A 21,291-nucleotide genomic window follows, 5' to 3' on the forward strand; every position below is an offset into this window, starting at 1 on the left:
TTATTAATCACTCAATTGGATTTCTCTGCCTGCATAATTTTTTTTCTCTGCAACCCCATGCTAAATTGTGCTTCCTGTTTTTTATAAAATGACTTAATCAAATCTGACTCTGATTGCATCAGAGAAGGCCAGGTACCCTACACTATAAGAGGTGGTTTGAAATTTTGACTTGTCTACTTAAAGATCACCAAAATTTGATCACAAGGTCAATTACGTCCCCGGGTGGGATTGAACCTCCAACTTTTCGGTTAACAGCCGAATGCGCTAACCGATTGCGCCACAGAGACAGCTTGCAAAAGCATGTACTGACAAAGGCTAAAAAGCATTCATTTAGAAAGTTTCCTAGAAAAAGTTTAAAAAGGCAATAATCTGGAGAGTTTTGCAAGATTTTTCTTCCATTGACCAACGAAGAAACACATTGGTACTTTCACATGATGAGTGAGTACTTCAGGATCTCTGGCACTTACATGAGCAGCAGAGTGGCGCAGCGGAAGCGTGCTGGGCCCATAACCCAGAGGTCGGTGGATCGAAACCATCCTCTGCTATGTGCACTTATTTTTTTGTTAATTAAATTCTTCCAAAACTGGAATTGATATTTTGACTCTTTTATTTTTACTTAAAGTACAATAACTTTTAACATTTTAATTTGTTTTAATAGTATATTGACAGCATTGTTTTTTTTTCAGAAATCCACTTAATTTTCTTTACCCTATTACTGAAATGGTAATTGACAAAAACAAGCTACATTGTCACCAGAAGAGCAATGCAAAATGTACAATTGATATTTCAAAATCATCTTTCCATTTTGAATTTCAATGATGCATTGGGGCAACGATTTTGTGAGAAACATCTTCACCCTTAAAGAAAGATTTTCTTAACTTCTTACCTGTGTGCTGATTAGATATCACCTGGTTTTCACATTAAACAGATTCCCACTTGAGAAAGCAGCAAGGATGCAGTGAGGTTTATGTTTCCTGGTGTCAACCTGTATTATTTCAGTGGACATTGTAATGAGGATGCATCTTGCTGCCTTTCCAATGAAGCAAGTTTTAATCAGTAATAGGTGAAAAACCATTCCTACAAAGGTGTTAATCAGAGACTTGGCTTTGTGGACACTTTTCAGAGAGCAAATGTGTTAGCATAAAAATAAAGCCATAAAATGGAGAGCTGATTAATCACTCAATTGGATTTCTCTGCCTGCATAATTTTTTTTCTCTGCAACCCCATGCTAAATTGTGCTTCCTGTTTTTTATAAAATGACTTAATCAAATCTGACTCTGATTGCATCAGAGAAGGCCAGGTACCCTACACTATAAGAGGTGGTTTGAAATTTTGACTTGTCTACTTAAAGATCACCAAAATTTGATCACAAGGTCAATTACGTCCCCGGGTGGGATTGAACCACCAACCTTTCGGTTAACAGCCGAATGCGCTAACCGATTGCGCCACAGAGACAGCTTGCAAAAGCATGTACTGACAAAGGCTAAAAAGCATTCATCTAGAAAGTTTCCTAGAAAAAGTTTAAAAAGGCAATAATCTGGAGAGTTTTGCAAGATTTTTCTTCCATTGACCAACGAAGAAACACATTGGTACTTTCACATGATGAGTGAGTACTTCAGGATCTCTGACACTTACATGAGCAGCAGAGTGGCGCAGCGGAAGCGTGCTGGGCCCATAACCCAGAGGTCGGTGGATCAAAACCATCCTCTGCTATGTGCACTTATTTTTTTGTTAATTAAATTCTTCCAAAACTGGAATTGATATTTTGACTCTTTTATTTTTACTTAAAGTACAATAACTTTTAACATTTTAATTTGTTTTAATAGTATATTGACAGCATTGTTTTCTTTCAGAAATCCACTTAATTTTCTTTACCCTATTACTGAAATGGTAATTGACAAAAACAAGCTACATTGTCACCAGAAGAGCAATGCAAAATGTACAATTGATATTTCAAAATCATCTTTCCAGCTTGAATTTCAATGATGCATTGGGGCAACGATTTTGTGAGAAACATCTTCACCCTTAAAGAAAGATTTTCTTAACTTCTTACCTGTGTGCTGATTAGATATCACCTGGTTTTCACATTAAACAGATTCCCACTTGAGAAAGCAGCAAGGATGCAGTGAGGTTTATGTTTCCTGGTGTCAACCTGTATTATTTCAGTGGACATTGTAATGAGGATGCATCTTGCTGCCTTTCCAATGAAGCAAGTTTTAATCAGTAATAGGTGCAAAACCATTCCTACAAAGGTGTTAATCAGAGACTTGGCTTTGTGGACACTTTTCAGAGAGCAAATGTGTTAGCATAAAAATAAAGCCATAAAATGGAGAGCTGATTAATCACTCAATTGGATTTCTCTGCCTGCATAATTTTTTTTCTCTGCAACCCCATGCTAAATTGTGCTTCCTGTTTTTTATAAAATGACTTAATCAAATCTGACTCTGATTGCATCAGAGAAGGCCAGGTACCCTACACTATAAGAGGTGGTTTGAAATTTTGACTTGTCTACTTAAAGATCAGCAAAATTTGATCACAAGGTCAATTACGTCCCTGGGTGGTATTGAACCACCAGCCTTTCGGTTAACAGCCAAATGCTCTAACCGATTGCACCACAGAGACAACTTGCAAAAGCATGTACTAACAAAGGCTAAAAAGCATTCATCTAGAAAGTTTCCTAGAAAAAGGTTAAAAAGGCAATAATCTGGAGAGTTTTGCAAGATTTTTCTTCCATTGACCAACGAAGAAACACATTGGTACTTTCACATGATGAGTGAGTACTTCAGGATCTCTGGCACTTACATGAGCAGCAGAGTGGCGCAGCGGAAGCGTGCTGGGCCCATAACCCTGAGGTCGGTGGATCGAAGCTATCCTCTGCTATGTGCACTTATTTTTTTGTTAATTAAATTCTTCCAAAACTGGAATTGATATTTTGACTCTTTTATTTTTACTTAAAGTACAATAACTTTTAACATTTTAATTTGTTTTAATAGTATATTGACAGCATTGTTTTCTTTCAGAAATCCACTTAATTTTCTTTACCCTATTACTGAAATGGTAATTGATAAAAACAAGCTACATTGTCACCAGAAGAGCAATGCAAAATGTACAATTGATATTTCAAAATCATCTTTCCATCTTGAATTTCAATGATGCATTGGTGCAACAATTTTGTGAGAAACATCTTCACCCTTAAAGAAAGATTTTCTTAACTTCTTACCTGTGTGCTGATTAGATATCACCTGGTTTTCACATTAAATAGATTCCCACTTGAGAAAGCAGCAAGGATGCAGTGAGGTTTATGTTTCCTGGTGTCAACCTGTATTATTTCAGTGGACATTGTAATGAGGATGCATCTTGCTGCCTTTCCAATGAAGCAAGTTTTAATCAGTAATAGGTGAAAAACCATTCCTACAAAGGTGTTAATCAGAGACTTGGCTTTGTGGACACTTTTCAGAGAGCAAATGTGTTAGCATAAAAATAAAGCCATAAAATGGAGAGCTTATTAATCACTCAATTGGATTTCTCTGCCTGCATAATTTTTTTTCTCTGCAACCCCATGCTAAATTGTGCTTCCTGTTTTTTATAAAATGACTTAATCAAATCTGACTCTGATTGCATCAGAGAAGGCCAGGTACCCTACACTATAAGAGGTGGTTTGAAATTTTGACTTGTCTACTTAAAGATCACCAAAATTTGATCACAAGGTCAATTACGTCCCCGGGTGGGATTGAACCTCCAACTTTTCGGTTAACAGCCGAATGCGCTAACCGATTGCGCCACAGAGACAGCTTGCAAAAGCATGTACTGACAAAGGCTAAAAAGCATTCATTTAGAAAGTTTCCTAGAAAAAGTTTAAAAAGGCAATAATCTGGAGAGTTTTGCAAGATTTTTCTTCCATTGACCAACGAAGAAACACATTGGTACTTTCACATGATGAGTGAGTACTTCAGGATCTCTGGCACTTACATGAGCAGCAGAGTGGCGCAGCGGAAGCGTGCTGGGCCCATAACCCAGAGGTCGGTGGATCGAAACCATCCTCTGCTATGTGCACTTATTTTTTTGTTAATTAAATTCTTCCAAAACTGGAATTGATATTTTGACTCTTTTATTTTTACTTAAAGTACAATAACTTTTAACATTTTAATTTGTTTTAATAGTATATTGACAGCATTGTTTTTTTTTCAGAAATCCACTTAATTTTCTTTACCCTATTACTGAAATGGTAATTGACAAAAACAAGCTACATTGTCACCAGAAGAGCAATGCAAAATGTACAATTGATATTTCAAAATCATCTTTCCATTTTGAATTTCAATGATGCATTGGGGCAACGATTTTGTGAGAAACATCTTCACCCTTAAAGAAAGATTTTCTTAACTTCTTACCTGTGTGCTGATTAGATATCACCTGGTTTTCACATTAAACAGATTCCCACTTGAGAAAGCAGCAAGGATGCAGTGAGGTTTATGTTTCCTGGTGTCAACCTGTATTATTTCAGTGGACATTGTAATGAGGATGCATCTTGCTGCCTTTCCAATGAAGCAAGTTTTAATCAGTAATAGGTGAAAAACCATTCCTACAAAGGTGTTAATCAGAGACTTGGCTTTGTGGACACTTTTCAGAGAGCAAATGTGTTAGCATAAAAATAAAGCCATAAAATGGAGAGCTGATTAATCACTCAATTGGATTTCTCTGCCTGCATAATTTTTTTTCTCTGCAACCCCATGCTAAATTGTGCTTCCTGTTTTTTATAAAATGACTTAATCAAATCTGACTCTGATTGCATCAGAGAAGGCCAGGTACCCTACACTATAAGAGGTGGTTTGAAATTTTGACTTGTCTACTTAAAGATCACCAAAATTTGATCACAAGGTCAATTACGTCCCCGGGTGGGATTGAACCACCAACCTTTCGGTTAACAGCCGAATGCGCTAACCGATTGCGCCACAGAGACAGCTTGCAAAAGCATGTACTGACAAAGGCTAAAAAGCATTCATCTAGAAAGTTTCCTAGAAAAAGTTTAAAAAGGCAATAATCTGGAGAGTTTTGCAAGATTTTTCTTCCATTGACCAACGAAGAAACACATTGGTACTTTCACATGATGAGTGAGTACTTCAGGATCTCTGACACTTACATGAGCAGCAGAGTGGCGCAGCGGAAGCGTGCTGGGCCCATAACCCAGAGGTCGGTGGATCGAAACCATCCTCTGCTATGTGCACTTATTTTTTTGTTAATTAAATTCTTCCAAAACTGGAATTGATATTTTGACTCTTTTATTTTTACTTAAAGTACAATAACTTTTAACATTTTAATTTGTTTTAATAGTATATTGACAGCATTGTTTTCTTTCAGAAATCCACTTAATTTTCTTTACCCTATTACTGAAATGGTAATTGACAAAAACAAGCTACATTGTCACCAGAAGAGCAATGCAAAATGTACAATTGATATTTCAAAATCATCTTTCCAGCTTGAATTTCAATGATGCATTGGGGCAACGATTTTGTGAGAAACATCTTCACCCTTAAAGAAAGATTTTCTTAACTTCTTACCTGTGTGCTGATTAGATATCACCTGGTTTTCACATTAAACAGATTCCCACTTGAGAAAGCAGCAAGGATGCAGTGAGGTTTATGTTTCCTGGTGTCAACCTGTATTATTTCAGTGGACATTGTAATGAGGATGCATCTTGCTGCCTTTCCAATGAAGCAAGTTTTAATCAGTAATAGGTGCAAAACCATTCCTACAAAGGTGTTAATCAGAGACTTGGCTTTGTGGACACTTTTCAGAGAGCAAATGTGTTAGCATAAAAATAAAGCCATAAAATGGAGAGCTGATTAATCACTCAATTGGATTTCTCTGCCTGCATAATTTTTTTTCTCTGCAACCCCATGCTAAATTGTGCTTCCTGTTTTTTATAAAATGACTTAATCAAATCTGACTCTGATTGCATCAGAGAAGGCCAGGTACCCTACACTATAAGAGGTGGTTTGAAATTTTGACTTGTCTACTTAAAGATCACCAAAATTTGATCACAAGGTCAATTACGTCCCCGGGTGGGATTGAACCTCCAACTTTTCGGTTAACAGCCGAATGCGCTAACCGATTGCGCCACAGAGACAGCTTGCAAAAGCATGTACTGACAAAGGCTAAAAAGCATTCATTTAGAAAGTTTCCTAGAAAAAGTTTAAAAAGGCAATAATCTGGAGAGTTTTGCAAGATTTTTCTTCCATTGACCAACGAAGAAACACATTGGTACTTTCACATGATGAGTGAGTACTTCAGGATCTCTGGCACTTACATGAGCAGCAGAGTGGCGCAGCGGAAGCGTGCTGGGCCCATAACCCAGAGGTCGGTGGATCGAAACCATCCTCTGCTATGTGCACTTATTTTTTTGTTAATTAAATTCTTCCAAAACTGGAATTGATATTTTGACTCTTTTATTTTTACTTAAAGTACAATAACTTTTAACATTTTAATTTGTTTTAATAGTATATTGACAGCATTGTTTTTTTTTCAGAAATCCACTTAATTTTCTTTACCCTATTACTGAAATGGTAATTGACAAAAACAAGCTACATTGTCACCAGAAGAGCAATGCAAAATGTACAATTGATATTTCAAAATCATCTTTCCATTTTGAATTTCAATGATGCATTGGGGCAACGATTTTGTGAGAAACATCTTCACCCTTAAAGAAAGATTTTCTTAACTTCTTACCTGTGTGCTGATTAGATATCACCTGGTTTTCACATTAAACAGATTCCCACTTGAGAAAGCAGCAAGGATGCAGTGAGGTTTATGTTTCCTGGTGTCAACCTGTATTATTTCAGTGGACATTGTAATGAGGATGCATCTTGCTGCCTTTCCAATGAAGCAAGTTTTAATCAGTAATAGGTGAAAAACCATTCCTACAAAGGTGTTAATCAGAGACTTGGCTTTGTGGACACTTTTCAGAGAGCAAATGTGTTAGCATAAAAATAAAGCCATAAAATGGAGAGCTGATTAATCACTCAATTGGATTTCTCTGCCTGCATAATTTTTTTTCTCTGCAACCCCATGCTAAATTGTGCTTCCTGTTTTTTATAAAATGACTTAATCAAATCTGACTCTGATTGCATCAGAGAAGGCCAGGTACCCTACACTATAAGAGGTGGTTTGAAATTTTGACTTGTCTACTTAAAGATCACCAAAATTTGATCACAAGGTCAATTACGTCCCCGGGTGGGATTGAACCACCAACCTTTCGGTTAACAGCCGAATGCGCTAACCGATTGCGCCACAGAGACAGCTTGCAAAAGCATGTACTGACAAAGGCTAAAAAGCATTCATCTAGAAAGTTTCCTAGAAAAAGTTTAAAAAGGCAATAATCTGGAGAGTTTTGCAAGATTTTTCTTCCATTGACCAACGAAGAAACACATTGGTACTTTCACATGATGAGTGAGTACTTCAGGATCTCTGACACTTACATGAGCAGCAGAGTGGCGCAGCGGAAGCGTGCTGGGCCCATAACCCAGAGGTCGGTGGATCGAAACCATCCTCTGCTATGTGCACTTATTTTTTTGTTAATTAAATTCTTCCAAAACTGGAATTGATATTTTGACTCTTTTATTTTTACTTAAAGTACAATAACTTTTAACATTTTAATTTGTTTTAATAGTATATTGACAGCATTGTTTTCTTTCAGAAATCCACTTAATTTTCTTTACCCTATTACTGAAATGGTAATTGACAAAAACAAGCTACATTGTCACCAGAAGAGCAATGCAAAATGTACAATTGATATTTCAAAATCATCTTTCCAGCTTGAATTTCAATGATGCATTGGGGCAACGATTTTGTGAGAAACATCTTCACCCTTAAAGAAAGATTTTCTTAACTTCTTACCTGTGTGCTGATTAGATATCACCTGGTTTTCACATTAAACAGATTCCCACTTGAGAAAGCAGCAAGGATGCAGTGAGGTTTATGTTTCCTGGTGTCAACCTGTATTATTTCAGTGGACATTGTAATGAGGATGCATCTTGCTGCCTTTCCAATGAAGCAAGTTTTAATCAGTAATAGGTGCAAAACCATTCCTACAAAGGTGTTAATCAGAGACTTGGCTTTGTGGACACTTTTCAGAGAGCAAATGTGTTAGCATAAAAATAAAGCCATAAAATGGAGAGCTGATTAATCACTCAATTGGATTTCTCTGCCTGCATAATATTTTTCTCTGCAACCCCATGCTAAATTGTGCTTCCTGTTTTTTATAAAATGACTTAATCAAATCTGACTCTGATTGCATCAGAGAAGGCCAGGTACCCTACACTATAAGAGGTGGTTTGAAATTTTGACTTGTCTACTTAAAGATCAGCAAAATTTGATCACAAGGTCAATTACGTCCCTGGGTGGTATTGAACCACCAGCCTTTCGGTTAACAGCCAAATGCTCTAACCGATTGCACCACAGAGACAACTTGCAAAAGCATGTACTAACAAAGGCTAAAAAGCATTCATCTAGAAAGTTTCCTAGAAAAAGGTTAAAAAGGCAATAATCTGGAGAGTTTTGCAAGATTTTTCTTCCATTAACCAACGAAGAAACACATTGGTACTTTCACATGATGAGTGAGTACTTCAGGATCTCTGGCACTTACATGAGCAGCAGAGTGGCGCAGCGGAAGCGTGCTGGGCCCATAACCCTGAGGTCGGTGGATCGAAACCATCCTCTGCTATGTGCACTTATTTTTTTGTTAATTAAATTCTTCCAAAACTGGAATTGATATTTTGACTCTTTTATTTTTACTTAAAGTACAATAACTTTTAACATTTTAATTTGTTTTAATAGTATATTGACAGCATTGTTTTCTTTCAGAAATCCACTTAATTTTCTTTACCCTATTACTGAAATGGTAATTGACAAAAACAAGCTACATTGTCACCAGAAGAGCAATGCAAAATGTACAATTGATATTTCAAAATCATCTTTCCATCTTGAATTTCAATGATGCATTGGGGCAACGATTTTGTGAGAAACATCTTCACGCTTAAAGAAAGATTTTCTAAACTTCTTACCTGTGTGCTGATTAGATATCACCTGGTTTTCACATTAAACAGATTCCCACTTGAGAAAGCAGCAAGGATGCAGTGAGGTTTATGTTTCCTGGTGTCAACCTGTATTATTTCAGTGGACATTGTAATGAGGATGCATCTTGCTGCCTTTCCAATGAAGCAAGTTTTAATCAGTAATAGGTGAAAAACCATTCCTACAAAGGTGTTAATCAGAGACTTGGCTTTGTGGACACTTTTCAGAGAGCAAATGTGTTAGCATAAAAATAAAGCCATAAAATGGAGAGCTGATTAATCACTCAATTGGATTTCTCTGCCTGCATAATTTTTTTTCTCTGCAACCCCATGCTAAATTGTGCTTCCTGTTTTTTATAAAATGACTTAATCAAATCTGACTGCATCAGAGAAGGCCAGGTACCCTACACTATAAGAGGTGGTTTGAAATTTTGACTTGTCTACTTAAAGATCACCAAAATTTGATCACAAGGTCAATTACATCCCTGGGTGTGATTGAACCACCAACCTTTCGGTTAACAGCCAAATGCGCTAACCGATTGCGCCACAGAGACAGCTTGCAAAAGCATGTGCTGACAAAGACTAAAAAGCATTCATCTAGAAAGTTTCCTAGAAAAAGGTTAAAAAGGCAATAATCTGGAGAGTTTTGCAAGATTTTTCTTCCATTGACCAACGAAGAAACACATTGGTACTTTCACATGATGAGTGAGTACTTCAGGATCTCTGACAATTATGTGAGCAGCAGAGTGGCGCAGCGGAAGCGTGCTGGGCCCATAACCCAGAGGTCGGTGGATCGAAACCATCCTCTGCTATGTGCACTTATTTTTTTGTTAATTAAATTCTTCCAAAACTGGAATTGATATTTTGACTCTTTTATTTTTACTTAAAGTACAATAACTTTTAACATTTTAATTTGTTTTAATAGTATATTGACAGCATTGTTTTCTTTCAGAAATCCACTTAATTTTCTTTACCCTATTACTGAAATGGTAATTGACAAAAACAAGCTACATTGTCACCAGAAGAGCAATGCAAAATGTACAATTGATATTTCAAAATCATCTTTCCAGCTTGAATTTCAATGATGCATTGGGGCAACGATTTTGTGAGAAACATCTTCACCCTTAAAGAAAGATTTTATTAACTTCTTACCTGTGTGCTGATTAGATATCACCTGGTTTTCACATTAAACAGATTCCCACTTGAGAAAGCAGCAAGGATGCAGTGAGGTTTATGTTTCCTGGTGTCAACCTGTATTATTTCAGTGGACATTGTAATGAGGATGCATCTTGCTGCCTTTCCAATGAAGCAAGTTTTAATCAGTAATAGGTGAAAAAACATTCCAACAAAGGTGTTAATCAGAGACTTGGCTTTGTGGACACTTTTCAGAGAGCAAATGTGTTAGCATAAAAATAAAGCCATAAAATGGAGAGCTGATTATTTACACTCAATTGGATTTCTCTGCCTGCATAATTTTTTTTCTCCGCAACCCCATGCTAAATTGTGCTTCCTGTTTTTTATAAAATGACTTAATCAAATCTGACTCTGATTGCATCAGAGAAGGCCAGATACCCTACACTATAAGAGGTGGTTTGAAATTTTGACTTGTCTACTTAAAGATCACCAAAATTTGATCACAAGGTCAATTACGTCCCTGGGTGTGATTGAACCACCAACCTTTCGGTTAACAGCCGAATGCGCTAACCGATTGCGCCACAGAGACAGCTTGCAAAAGCATGTGCTGACAAAGGCTAAAAAGCATTTATCTAGAAAGTTTCCTAGAAAAAGGTTAAAAAGGCAATAATCTGGAGAGTTTTGCAAGATTTTTCTTCCATTGACCAACGAAGAAACACATTGGTACTTTCACATGATGAGTGAGTACTTCAGGATCTCTGGCACTTACATGAGCAGCAGAGTGGCGCAGCGGAAGCGTGCTGGGCACATAACCCAGAGGTCGGTGGATCGAAACCATCCTCTGCTATGTGCACTTATTTTTTTGTTAATTAAATTCTTCCAAAACTGGAATTGATATTTTGACTCTTTTATTTTTACTTAAAGTACAATAACTTTTAACATTTTAATTTGTTTTAATAGTATATTGACAGCATTGTTTTCTTTCAGAAATCCACTTAATTTTCTTTACCCTATTACTGAAATGGTAATTGACAAAAACAAGCTACATTGTCACCAGAAGAGCAATGCAAAATGTACAATTGATATTTCAAAATCATCTTTCCAGCTTGAATTTCAATGATGCATTGGGGCAACGGTTTTGTGAGAAACATCTTCACCCTTAAAGAAAGATTTTATTAACTTCTTACCTGTGTGCTGATTAGATATCACCTGGTTTTCACATTAAACAGATTCCCACTTGAGAAAGCAGCAAGGATGCAGTGAGGTTTATGTTTCCTGGTGTCAACCTGTATTATTTCAGTGGACATTGTAATGAGGATGCATCTTGCTGCCTTTCCAATGAAGCAAGTTTTAATCAGTAATAGGTGAAAAACCATTCCTACAAAGGTGTTAATCAGAGACTTGGCTTTGTGGACACTTTTCAGAGAGCAAATGTGTTAGCATAAAAATAAAGCCATAAAATGGAGAGCTGATTAATCACTCAATTGGATTTCTCTGCCTGCATAATTTTTTTTCTCTGCAACCCCAATGCTAAATTGTGCTTCCTGTTTTTTATAAAATGATTTAATCAAATATGACTCTGATTGCATCAGAGAAGGCCAGGTACCCTACACCATAAAAGGTGGTTTGAAATTTTGACTTGTCTACTTAAATATCACCAAAATTTGATCACAAGGTCAATTACGTCCCTGGGTGGGATTGAACCACCAACCTTTCGGTTAACAGCCGAATGCGCTAACCGATTGCACCACAGAGACAGCTTGCAAAAGCATCTACTGACAAAGGCTAAAAAGCATTCATCTAGAAAGTTTCCCAGAAAAAGGTTAAAAAGGCAATAATCTGGAGAGTTTTGCAAGATTTTTCTTCCATTGACCAGCGAAGAAACACATTGGTACTTTCACATGATGAGTGAGTACTTCAGGATCTCTGACACTTATGTGAGCAGCAGAGTGGCGCAGCGGAAGCGTGCTAGGCCCATAACCCAGAGGTCGGTGGATCAAAACCATCCTTTGCTATGTGCACTTATTTTTTTGTTAATTAAATTCTTCCAAAACTGGAATTGATATTTTGACTCTTTTATTTTTACTTAAAGTACAATAACTTTTAACATTTTAATTTGTTTTAATAGTATATTGACAGCATTGTTTTCTTTCAGAAATCCACTTAATTTTCTTTACCCTATTACTGAAATGATAATTGACAAAAACAAGCTACATTGTCACCAGAAGAGCAATGCAAAATGTACAATTGATATTTCAAAATCATCTTTCCAGCTTGAATTTCAATGATGCATTGGGGCAACGATTTTGTGAGAAACATCTTCACCCTTAAAGAAAGATTTTCTTAACTTCTTACCTGTGTGCTGATTAGATATCACCTGGTTTTCACATTAAACAGATTCCCACTTGAGAAAGCAGCAAGGATGCAGTGAGGTTTATGTTTCCTGGTGTCAACCTGTATTATTTCAGTGGACATTGTAATGAGGATGCATCTTGCTGCCTTTCCAATGAAGCAAGTTTTAATCAGTAATAGGTGAAAAACCATTCCTACAAAGGTGTTAATCAGAGACTTGGCTTTGTGGACACTTTTCAGAGAGCAAATGTGTTAGCATAAAAATAAAGCCATAAAATGGAGAGCTGATTAATCACTCAATTGGATTTCTCTGCCTGCATAATTTTTTTTCTCTGCAACCCCAATGCTAAATTGTGCTTCCTGTTTTTTATAAAATGACTTAATCAAATATGACTCTGATTGCATCAGAGAAGGCCAGGTACCCTACACCATAAAAGGTGGTTTGAAATTTTGACTTGTCTACTTAAAGATCAGCAAAATTGGATCACAAGGTCAATTACGTCCCTGGGTGGTATTGAACCACCAGCCTTTCGGTGAACAGCCGAATGCGCTAATCGATTGCACCACAGAGACAACTTGCAAAAGCATGTACTAACAAAGGCTAAAAAGCATTCATCTAGAAAGTTTCCTAGAAAAAGGTTAACAAGGCAATAATCTGGAGAGTTTTGCAAGATTTTTCTTCCATTGACCAACGAAGAAACACATTGGTACTTTCACATGATGAGTGAGTACTTCAGGATCTCTGACACTTACATGAGCAGCAGAGTGGCGCAGCGGAAGCGTGCTGGGCCCATAACCCAGAGGTCGGTGGATCGAAACCATCCTCTGCTATGTGCACTTATTTTTTGGTTAATTAAATTCTTCCAAAACTGGAATTGATATTTTGACTCTTTTATTTTTACTTAAAGTACAATAACTTTTAACATTTTAATTTGTTTTAATAGTATATTGACAGCATTGTTTTCTTTCAGAAATCCACTTAATTTTCTTTACCCTATTACTGAAATGGTAATTGACAAAAACAAGCTACATTGTCACCAGAAGAGCAATGCAAAATGTACAATTGATATTTCAAAATCATCTTTCCAGCTTGAATTTCAATGATGCATTGGGGCAACGATTTTGTGAGAAACATCTTCACCCTTAAATAAAGATTTTCTTAACTTCTTACCTGTGTGCTGATTAGATATCACCTGGTTTTCACATTAAACAGATTCCCACTTGAGAAAGCAGCAAGGATGCAGTGAGGTTTATGTTTCCTGGTGTCAACCTGTATTATTTCAGTGGACATTGTAATGAGGATGCATCTTGCTGCCTTTCCAATGAAGCAAGTTTTAATCAGTAATAGGTGAAAAACCATTCCTACAAAGGTGTTAATCAGAGACTTGGCTTTGTGGACACTTTTCAGAGAGCAAATGTGTTAGCATAAAAATAAAGCCATAAAATGGAGAGCTGATTAATCACTCAATTGGATTTCTCTGCCTGCATAATTTTTTTTCTCTGCAACCCCAATGCTAAATTGTGCTTCCTGTTTTTTATAAAATGACTTAATCAAATATGACTCTGATTGCATCAGAGAAGGCCAGGTACCCTACACCATAAAAGGTGGTTTGAAATTTTGACTTGTCTACTTAAAGATCAGCAAAATTTGATCACAAGGTCAATTACGTCCCTGGGTGGGATTGAACCACCAACCTTTCGGTTAACAGCCAAATGCGCTAACCGATTGCACCACAGAGACAGCTTGCAAAAGCATCTACTGACAAAGGCTAAAAAGCATTCATCTAGAAAGTTTCCTAGAAAAAGGTTAAAAAGGCAATAATCTGGAGAGTTTTGCAAGATTTTTCTTCCATTGACCAATGAAGAAACACATTGGTACTTTCACATGATGAGTGAGTACTTCAGGATCTCTGACACTTATGTGAGCAGCAGAGTGGCGCAGCGGAAGCGTGCTGGACCCATAACCCAGAGGTCGGTGGATCAAAACCATCCTTTGCTATGTGCACTTATTTTTTTGTTAATTAAATTCTTCCAAAACTGGAATTGATATTTTGACTCTTTTATTTTTACTTAAAGTACAATAACTTTTAACATTTTAATTTGTTTTAATAGTATATTGACAGCATTGTTTTCTTTCAGAAATCCACTTAATTTTCTTTACCCTATTACTGAAATGGTAATTGACAAAAACAAGCTACATTGTCACCAGAAGAGCAATGCAAAATGTACAATTGATATTTCAAAATCATCTTTCCAGCTTGAATTTCAATGATGCATTGGGGCAACGATTTTGTGAGAAACATCTTCACCCTTAAAGAAAGATTTTATTAACTTCTTACCTGTGTGCTGATTAGATATCACCTGGTTTTCACATTAAACAGATTCCCACTTGAGAAAGCAGCAAGGATGCAGTGAGGTTTATGTTTCCTGGTGTCAACCTGTATTATTTCAGTGGACATTGTAATGAGGATGCATCTTGCTGCCTTTCCAATGAAGCAAGTTTTAATCAGTAATAGGTGAAAAAACATTCCAACAAAGGTGTTAATCAGAGACTTGGCTTTGTGGACACTTTTCAGAGAGCAAATGTGTTAGCATAAAAATAAAGCCATAAAATGGAGAGCTGATTAATCACTCAATTGGATTTCTCTGCCTGCATATTTTTTTTTCTCTGCAACCCCATGCTAAATTGTGCTTCCTGTTTTTTATAAAATGACTTAATCAAATCTGACTCTGATTGCATCAGAGAAGGCCAGGTACCCTACACTATAAGAGGTGGTTTGAAATTTTGACTTGTCTACTTAAAGATCAGCAAAATTTGATCACAAGGTCAATTACGTCCCTGGGTGGTATTGAACCACCAGCCTTTCGGTGAACAGCCGAATGCGCTAATCGATTGCACCACAGAGACAACTTGCAAAAGCATGTACTAACAAAGGCTAAAAAGCATTCATCTAGAAAGTTTCCTAGAAAAAGGTTAACAAGGCAATAATCTGGAGAGTTTTGCAAGATTTTTCTTCCATTGACCAACGAAGAAACACATTGGTACTTTCACATGATGAGTGAGTACTTCAGGATCTCTGACACTTACATGAGCAGCAGAGTGGCGCAGCGGAAGCGTGCTGGGCCCATAACCCAGAGGTCGGTGGATCGAAACCATCCTCTGCTATGTGCACTTATTTTTTGGTTAATTAAATTCTTCCAAAACTGGAATTGATATTTTGACTCTTTTATTTTTACTTAAAGTACAATAACTTTTAACATTTTAATTTGTTTTAATAGTATATTGACAGCATTGTTTTCTTTCAGAAATCCACTTAATTTTCTTTACCCTATTACTGAAATGGTAATTGACAAAAACAAGCTACATTGTCACCAGAAGAGCAATGCAAAATGTACAATTGATATTTCAAAATCATCTTTCCAGCTTGAATTTCAATGATGCATTGGGGCAACGATTTTGTGAGAAACATCTTCACCCTTAAATAAAGATTTTCTTAACTTCTTACCTGTGTGCTGATTAGATATCACCTGGTTTTCACATTAAACAGATTCCCACTTGAGAAAGCAGCAAGGATGCAGTGAGGTTTATGTTTCCTGGTGCCAACCTGTATTATTTCAGTGGACATTGTAATGAGGATGCATCTTGCTGCCTTTCCAATGAAGCAAGTTTTAATCAGTAATAGGTGAAAAACCATTCCTACAAAGGTGTTAATCAGAGACTTGGCTTTGTGGACACTTTTCAGAGAGCAAATGTGTTAGCATAAAAATAAAGCCATAAAATGGAGAGCTGATTAATCACTCAATTGGATTTCTCTGCCTGCATAATTTTTTTTCTCTGCAACCCCATGCTAAATTGTGCTTCCTGTTTTTTATAAAATGACTTAATCAAATCTGACTCTGATTGCATCAGAGAAGGCCAGGTACCCTACACTATAAGAGGTGGTTTAAAATTTTGACTTGTCTACTTAAAGATCAACAAAAATTGATCACAAGGTCAATTACGTCCCTGGGTGGGATTGAACCACCAACCTTTCTGTTAACAGCCGAATGCGCTAACCGATTGCGCCACAGAGACAGCTTGCAAAAGCATGTGCTGACAAATGCAAAAAAGCATTCATCTAGAAAGTTTCCTAGAAAAAGGTTAAAAAGGCAATAATCTGGAGAGTTTTGCAAGATTTTTCTTCCATTGACCAACGAAGAAACACATTGGTACTTTCACATGATGAGTGAGTACTTCAGGATCTCTTGCACTTACATGAGCAGCAGAGTGGCGCAGCGGAAGCGTGCTGGGCCCATAACCCAGAGGCCGGTGGATCGAAACCATCCACTGCTGTGTGCACTTATTTTTTTGTTAATTAAATTCTTCCAAAACTGGAATTGATATTTTGACTATTTTATTTTTACTTAAAGTACAATAACTTTTAACATTTTAATTTTTTTTAATAGTATATTGACAGTATTGTTTTCTTTCAGAAATCCACTTAATTTTCTTTACCCTATTACTGAAATAGTAATTGACAAAAACAAGCTACATTGTCATCAGAAGAGCAATGCAAAATGTACAATTGATATTTCAAAATCATCTTTCCAGCTTGAATTTCAATGATGCATTGGGGCAACGATTTTGTGAGAAACATCTTCACCCTTAAAGAAAGATTTTCTTTACTTCTTACCTGTGTGCTGATTAGATATCACCTGGTTTTCACATTAAACAGATTCACACTTGAGAAAGCAGCAAGGATGCAGTGAGGTTTATGTTTCCTGGTGTCAAACTGTATTATTTCAGTGGACATTGTAATGAGGATGCATCTTGCTGCCTTTCCAATGAAGCAAGTTTTAATCAGTAATAGGTGAAAAACCATTCCTACAAAGGTGTTAATCAGAGACTTGCCTTTGTGGACACTTTTCAGAGAGCAAATGTGTTAGCATAAAAATAAAGCCATAAAATGGAGAGCTGATTAATCACTCAATTGGATTTCTCTGCCTGCATATTTTTTTTCTCTGCAACCCCATGCTAAATTGTGCTTCCTGTTTTTATAAAATGACTTAATCAAATCTGACTCTGATTGCATCAGAGAAGGCCAGGTACCCTACACTATAAGAGGTGGTTTGAAATTTTGACTTGTCTACTTAAAGATCAGCAAAATTTGATCACAAGGTCAATTACGTCCCTGGGTGGTATTGAAACACCAGCCTTTCGGTTAACAGCCGAATGCGCTAACCGATTGCACCACAGAGACAACTTGCAAAAGCATGTACTAACAAAGGCTAAAAAGCATTCATCTAGAAAGTTTCCTAGAAAAAGGTTAAAAAGGCAATAATCTGGAGAGTTTTGCAAGATTTTTCGTCCATTGACCAACGAAGAAACACATTGGTACTTTCACATGATGAGTGAGTACTTCAGGATGTCTGAAACTTACGTGGGCAGCATAGTGGCGCAGCGGAAGCGTGCTGGGCCCATAATCCAGAGGTCGTTGGATCGAAACCATCCTCTGCTATGAGCACTTATTTTTTTGTTAATTAAATTCTTCCAAAACTGGAATTGATATTTTGACTCTTTTATTTTTACTTAAAGTACAATAACTTTTAACATTTTAATTTGTTTTAATAGTATATTGACAGCATTGTTTTCTTTCAGAAATCCACTTAATTTTCTTTACCCTATTACTGAAATGGTAATTGACAAAAACAAGCTACATTGTCACCAGAAGAGCAATGCAAAATGTACAATTGATATTTCAAAATCATCTTTCCAGCTTGAATTTCAATGATGCATTGGGGCAACGATTTTGTGAGAAACATCTTCACCCTTAAAGAAAGATTTTCTTAACTTCTTACCTGTGTGCTGATTAGATATCACCTGGTTTTCACATTAAACAGATTCCCACTTGAGAAAGCAGCAAGGATGCAGTGAGGTTTATGTTTCCTGGTGTCAACCTGTATTATTTCAGTGGACATTGTAATGAGGATGCATCTTGCTGCCTTTCCAATGAAGCAAGTTTTAATCAGTAATAGGTGAAAAACCATTCCAACAAAGGTGTTAATCAGAGACTTGGCTTTGTGGACACTTTTCAGAGAGCAAATGTGTTAGCATAAAAATAAAGCCATAAAATGGAGAGCTGATTAATCACTCAATTGGATTTCTCTGCCTGCATATTTTTTTTCTCTGCAACCCCATGCTAAATTGTGCTTCCTGTTTTTTATAAAATGACTTAATCAAATCTGACTCTGATTGCATCAGAGAAGGCCAGGTACCCTACACTATAAGAGGTGGTTTGAAATTTTGACTTGTCTACTTAAAGATCAGCAAAATTTGATCACAAGGTCAATTACGTCCCTGGGTGGTATTGAACCACCAGCCTTTCGGTTAACAGCCGAATGCGCTAACCGATTGCACCACAGAGACAACTTGCAAAAGCATGTACTAACAAAGGCTAAAAAGCATTCATCTAGAAAGTTTCCTAGAAAAAGGTTAAAAAGGCAATAATCTGGAGAGTTTTGCAAGATTTTTCTTCCATTGACCAACGAAGAAACACATTGGTACTTTCACATGATGAGTGAGTACTTCAGGATCTCTTACACTTACATGAGCAGCAGAGTGGCGCAGCGGAAGCGTGATGGGCCCATAACCCAGAGGCCGGTGGATCGAAACCATCCTCTGCTGTGTGCACTTATTTTTTTGTTAATTAAATTCTTCCAAAACTGGAATTGATATTTTGACTATTTTATTTTTACTTAAAGTACAATAACTTTTAACATTTTAATTTTTTTTAATAGTATATTGACAGTATTGTTTTCTTTCAGAAATCCACTTAATTTTCTTTACCCTATTACTGAAATGGTAATTGACAAAAACAAGCTACATTGTCACCAGAAGAGCAATGCAAAATGTACAATTGATATTTCAAAATCATCTTTCCAGCTTGAATTTCAATGATGCATTGGGGCAACGATTTTGTGAGAAACATCTTCACCCTTAAAGAAAGATTTTCTTAACTTCTTACCTGTGTGCTGATTAGATATCACCTGGTTTTCACATTAAACAGATTCACACTTGAGAAAGCAGCAAGGATGCAGTGAGGTTTATGTTTCCTGGTGTCAACCTGTATTATTTCAGTGGACATTGTAATGAGGATGCATCTTGCTGCCTTTCCAATGAAGCAAGTTTTAATCAGTAATAGGTGAAAAACCATTCCTACAAAGGTGTTAATCAGAGACTTGGCTTTGTGGACACTTTTCAGAGAGCAAATGTGTTAGCATAAAAATAAAGCCATAAAATGGAGAGCTGATTAATCACTCAATTGGATTTCTCTGCCTGCATAATTTTTTTTCTCTGCAGCCCCATGCTAAATTGTGCTTCCTGTTTTTTATAAAATGACTTAATCAAATCTGACTCTGATTGCATCAGAGAAGGCCAGGTACCCTACACTATAACAGGTGGTTTGAAATTTTGACTTGTCTACTTAAAGATCACCAAAATTTGATCACAAGGTCAATTACGTCCCTGGGTGGGATTGAACCAGCAACCTTTCGGTTAACAGCCGAATGCGCTAACCGATTGCACCACAGAGACAGCTTGCAAAAGCATGTGCTGACAAAGGCTAAAAAGCATTCATCTAGAAAGTTTCCTAGAAAAAGGTTAAAAGGGCAATAATCTGGAGAGTTTTGCAAGATTTTTCTTCCATTGACCAACGAAGAAACACATTGGTACTTTCACATGATGAGTGAGTACTTCAGGATCTCTGACACTTATGTGAGCAGCAGAGTGGCACAGCGGAAGCGTGCTGGGCCCATAACCCAGAGGTCGGTGGATCGAAACCATTCTCTGCTATGTGCACTTATTTTTTGGTTAATTAAATTCTTCCAAAACTGGAATTGATATTTTGACTCTTTTATTTTTACTTAAAGTACAATAACTTTTAACATTTTAATTTGTTTTAATAGTATATTGACAGCATTGTTTTCTTTCAGAAATCCACTTAATTTTCTTTACCCTATTACTGAAATGGTAATTGACAAAAACAAGCTACATTGTCACCAGAAGAGCAATGCAAAATGTACAATTGATATTTCAAAATCATCTTTCCATCTTGAATTTCAATGATGCATTGGGGCAACGATTTTGTGAGAAACATCTTCACCCTTAAAGAAAGAGTATCTTAACTTCTTACCTGTGTGCTGATTAGATATCACCTGGTTTTCACATTAAACAGATTCCCACTTGAGAAAGCAGCAAGGATGCAGTGAGGTTTATGTTTCCTGGTGTCAACCTGTATTATTTCAGTGGACATTGTAATGAGGATGCATCTTGCTGCCTTTCCAATGAAGCAAGTTTTAATCAGTAATAGGTGAAAAACCATTCCTACAAAGGTGTTAATCAGAGACTTGGTTTTGTGGACACTTTTCAGAGAGCAAATGTGTTAGCATAAAAATAAAGCCATAAAATGGAGAGCTGATTAATCACTCAATTGGATTTCTCTGCCTGCATCATTTTTTTTCTCTGCAACCCCATGCTAAATTGTGCTTCCTGTTTTTTATAAAATGACTTAATCAAATCTGACTCTGATTGCATCAGAGAAGGCCAGGTACCCTACACTATAAGAGGTGGTTTGAAATTTTGACTTGTCTACTTAAAGATCACCAAAATTTGATCACAAGGTCAATTACGTCCCTGGGTGGGATTGAACCACCAACCTTTCGGTTAACAGCCGAATGCGCTAACCGATTGCGCCACAGAGAC

At 36.7% G+C, this 21,291-nt stretch overlaps 6 non-coding genes across 6 annotated transcripts; all 6 read right to left on the reverse strand.

Moving 5' to 3' along the window:
• Positions 1-1,381: 1,381 nt before the first annotated feature.
• Positions 1,382-1,455, reverse strand: TRNAN-GUU (transfer RNA asparagine (anticodon GUU)). The gene has a single exon. It is a non-coding gene; the product is annotated as a tRNA-Asn (tRNA).
• A 3,428-nt stretch (positions 1,456-4,883) lies between these two features.
• Positions 4,884-4,957, reverse strand: TRNAN-GUU (transfer RNA asparagine (anticodon GUU)). Its single transcript has one exon. It is a non-coding gene; the product is annotated as a tRNA-Asn (tRNA).
• Positions 4,958-7,218: 2,261 nt separating this feature from the next.
• TRNAN-GUU (transfer RNA asparagine (anticodon GUU)) lies at positions 7,219-7,292 on the reverse strand. The gene has a single exon. It is a non-coding gene; the product is annotated as a tRNA-Asn (tRNA).
• A 4,590-nt stretch (positions 7,293-11,882) lies between these two features.
• Positions 11,883-11,956, reverse strand: TRNAN-GUU (transfer RNA asparagine (anticodon GUU)). Its single transcript has one exon. It is a non-coding gene; the product is annotated as a tRNA-Asn (tRNA).
• Positions 11,957-18,883: 6,927 nt separating this feature from the next.
• On the reverse strand, positions 18,884-18,957 carry TRNAN-GUU (transfer RNA asparagine (anticodon GUU)). The gene has a single exon. It is a non-coding gene; the product is annotated as a tRNA-Asn (tRNA).
• A 2,260-nt stretch (positions 18,958-21,217) lies between these two features.
• Positions 21,218-21,291, reverse strand: TRNAN-GUU (transfer RNA asparagine (anticodon GUU)). The gene has a single exon. It is a non-coding gene; the product is annotated as a tRNA-Asn (tRNA).

This window comes from Pseudophryne corroboree, chromosome 4 (genome assembly GCF_028390025.1).
Source record: "Pseudophryne corroboree isolate aPseCor3 chromosome 4, aPseCor3.hap2, whole genome shotgun sequence".
In the NCBI taxonomy this organism is placed as follows: domain Eukaryota; kingdom Metazoa; phylum Chordata; class Amphibia; order Anura; family Myobatrachidae; genus Pseudophryne; species Pseudophryne corroboree.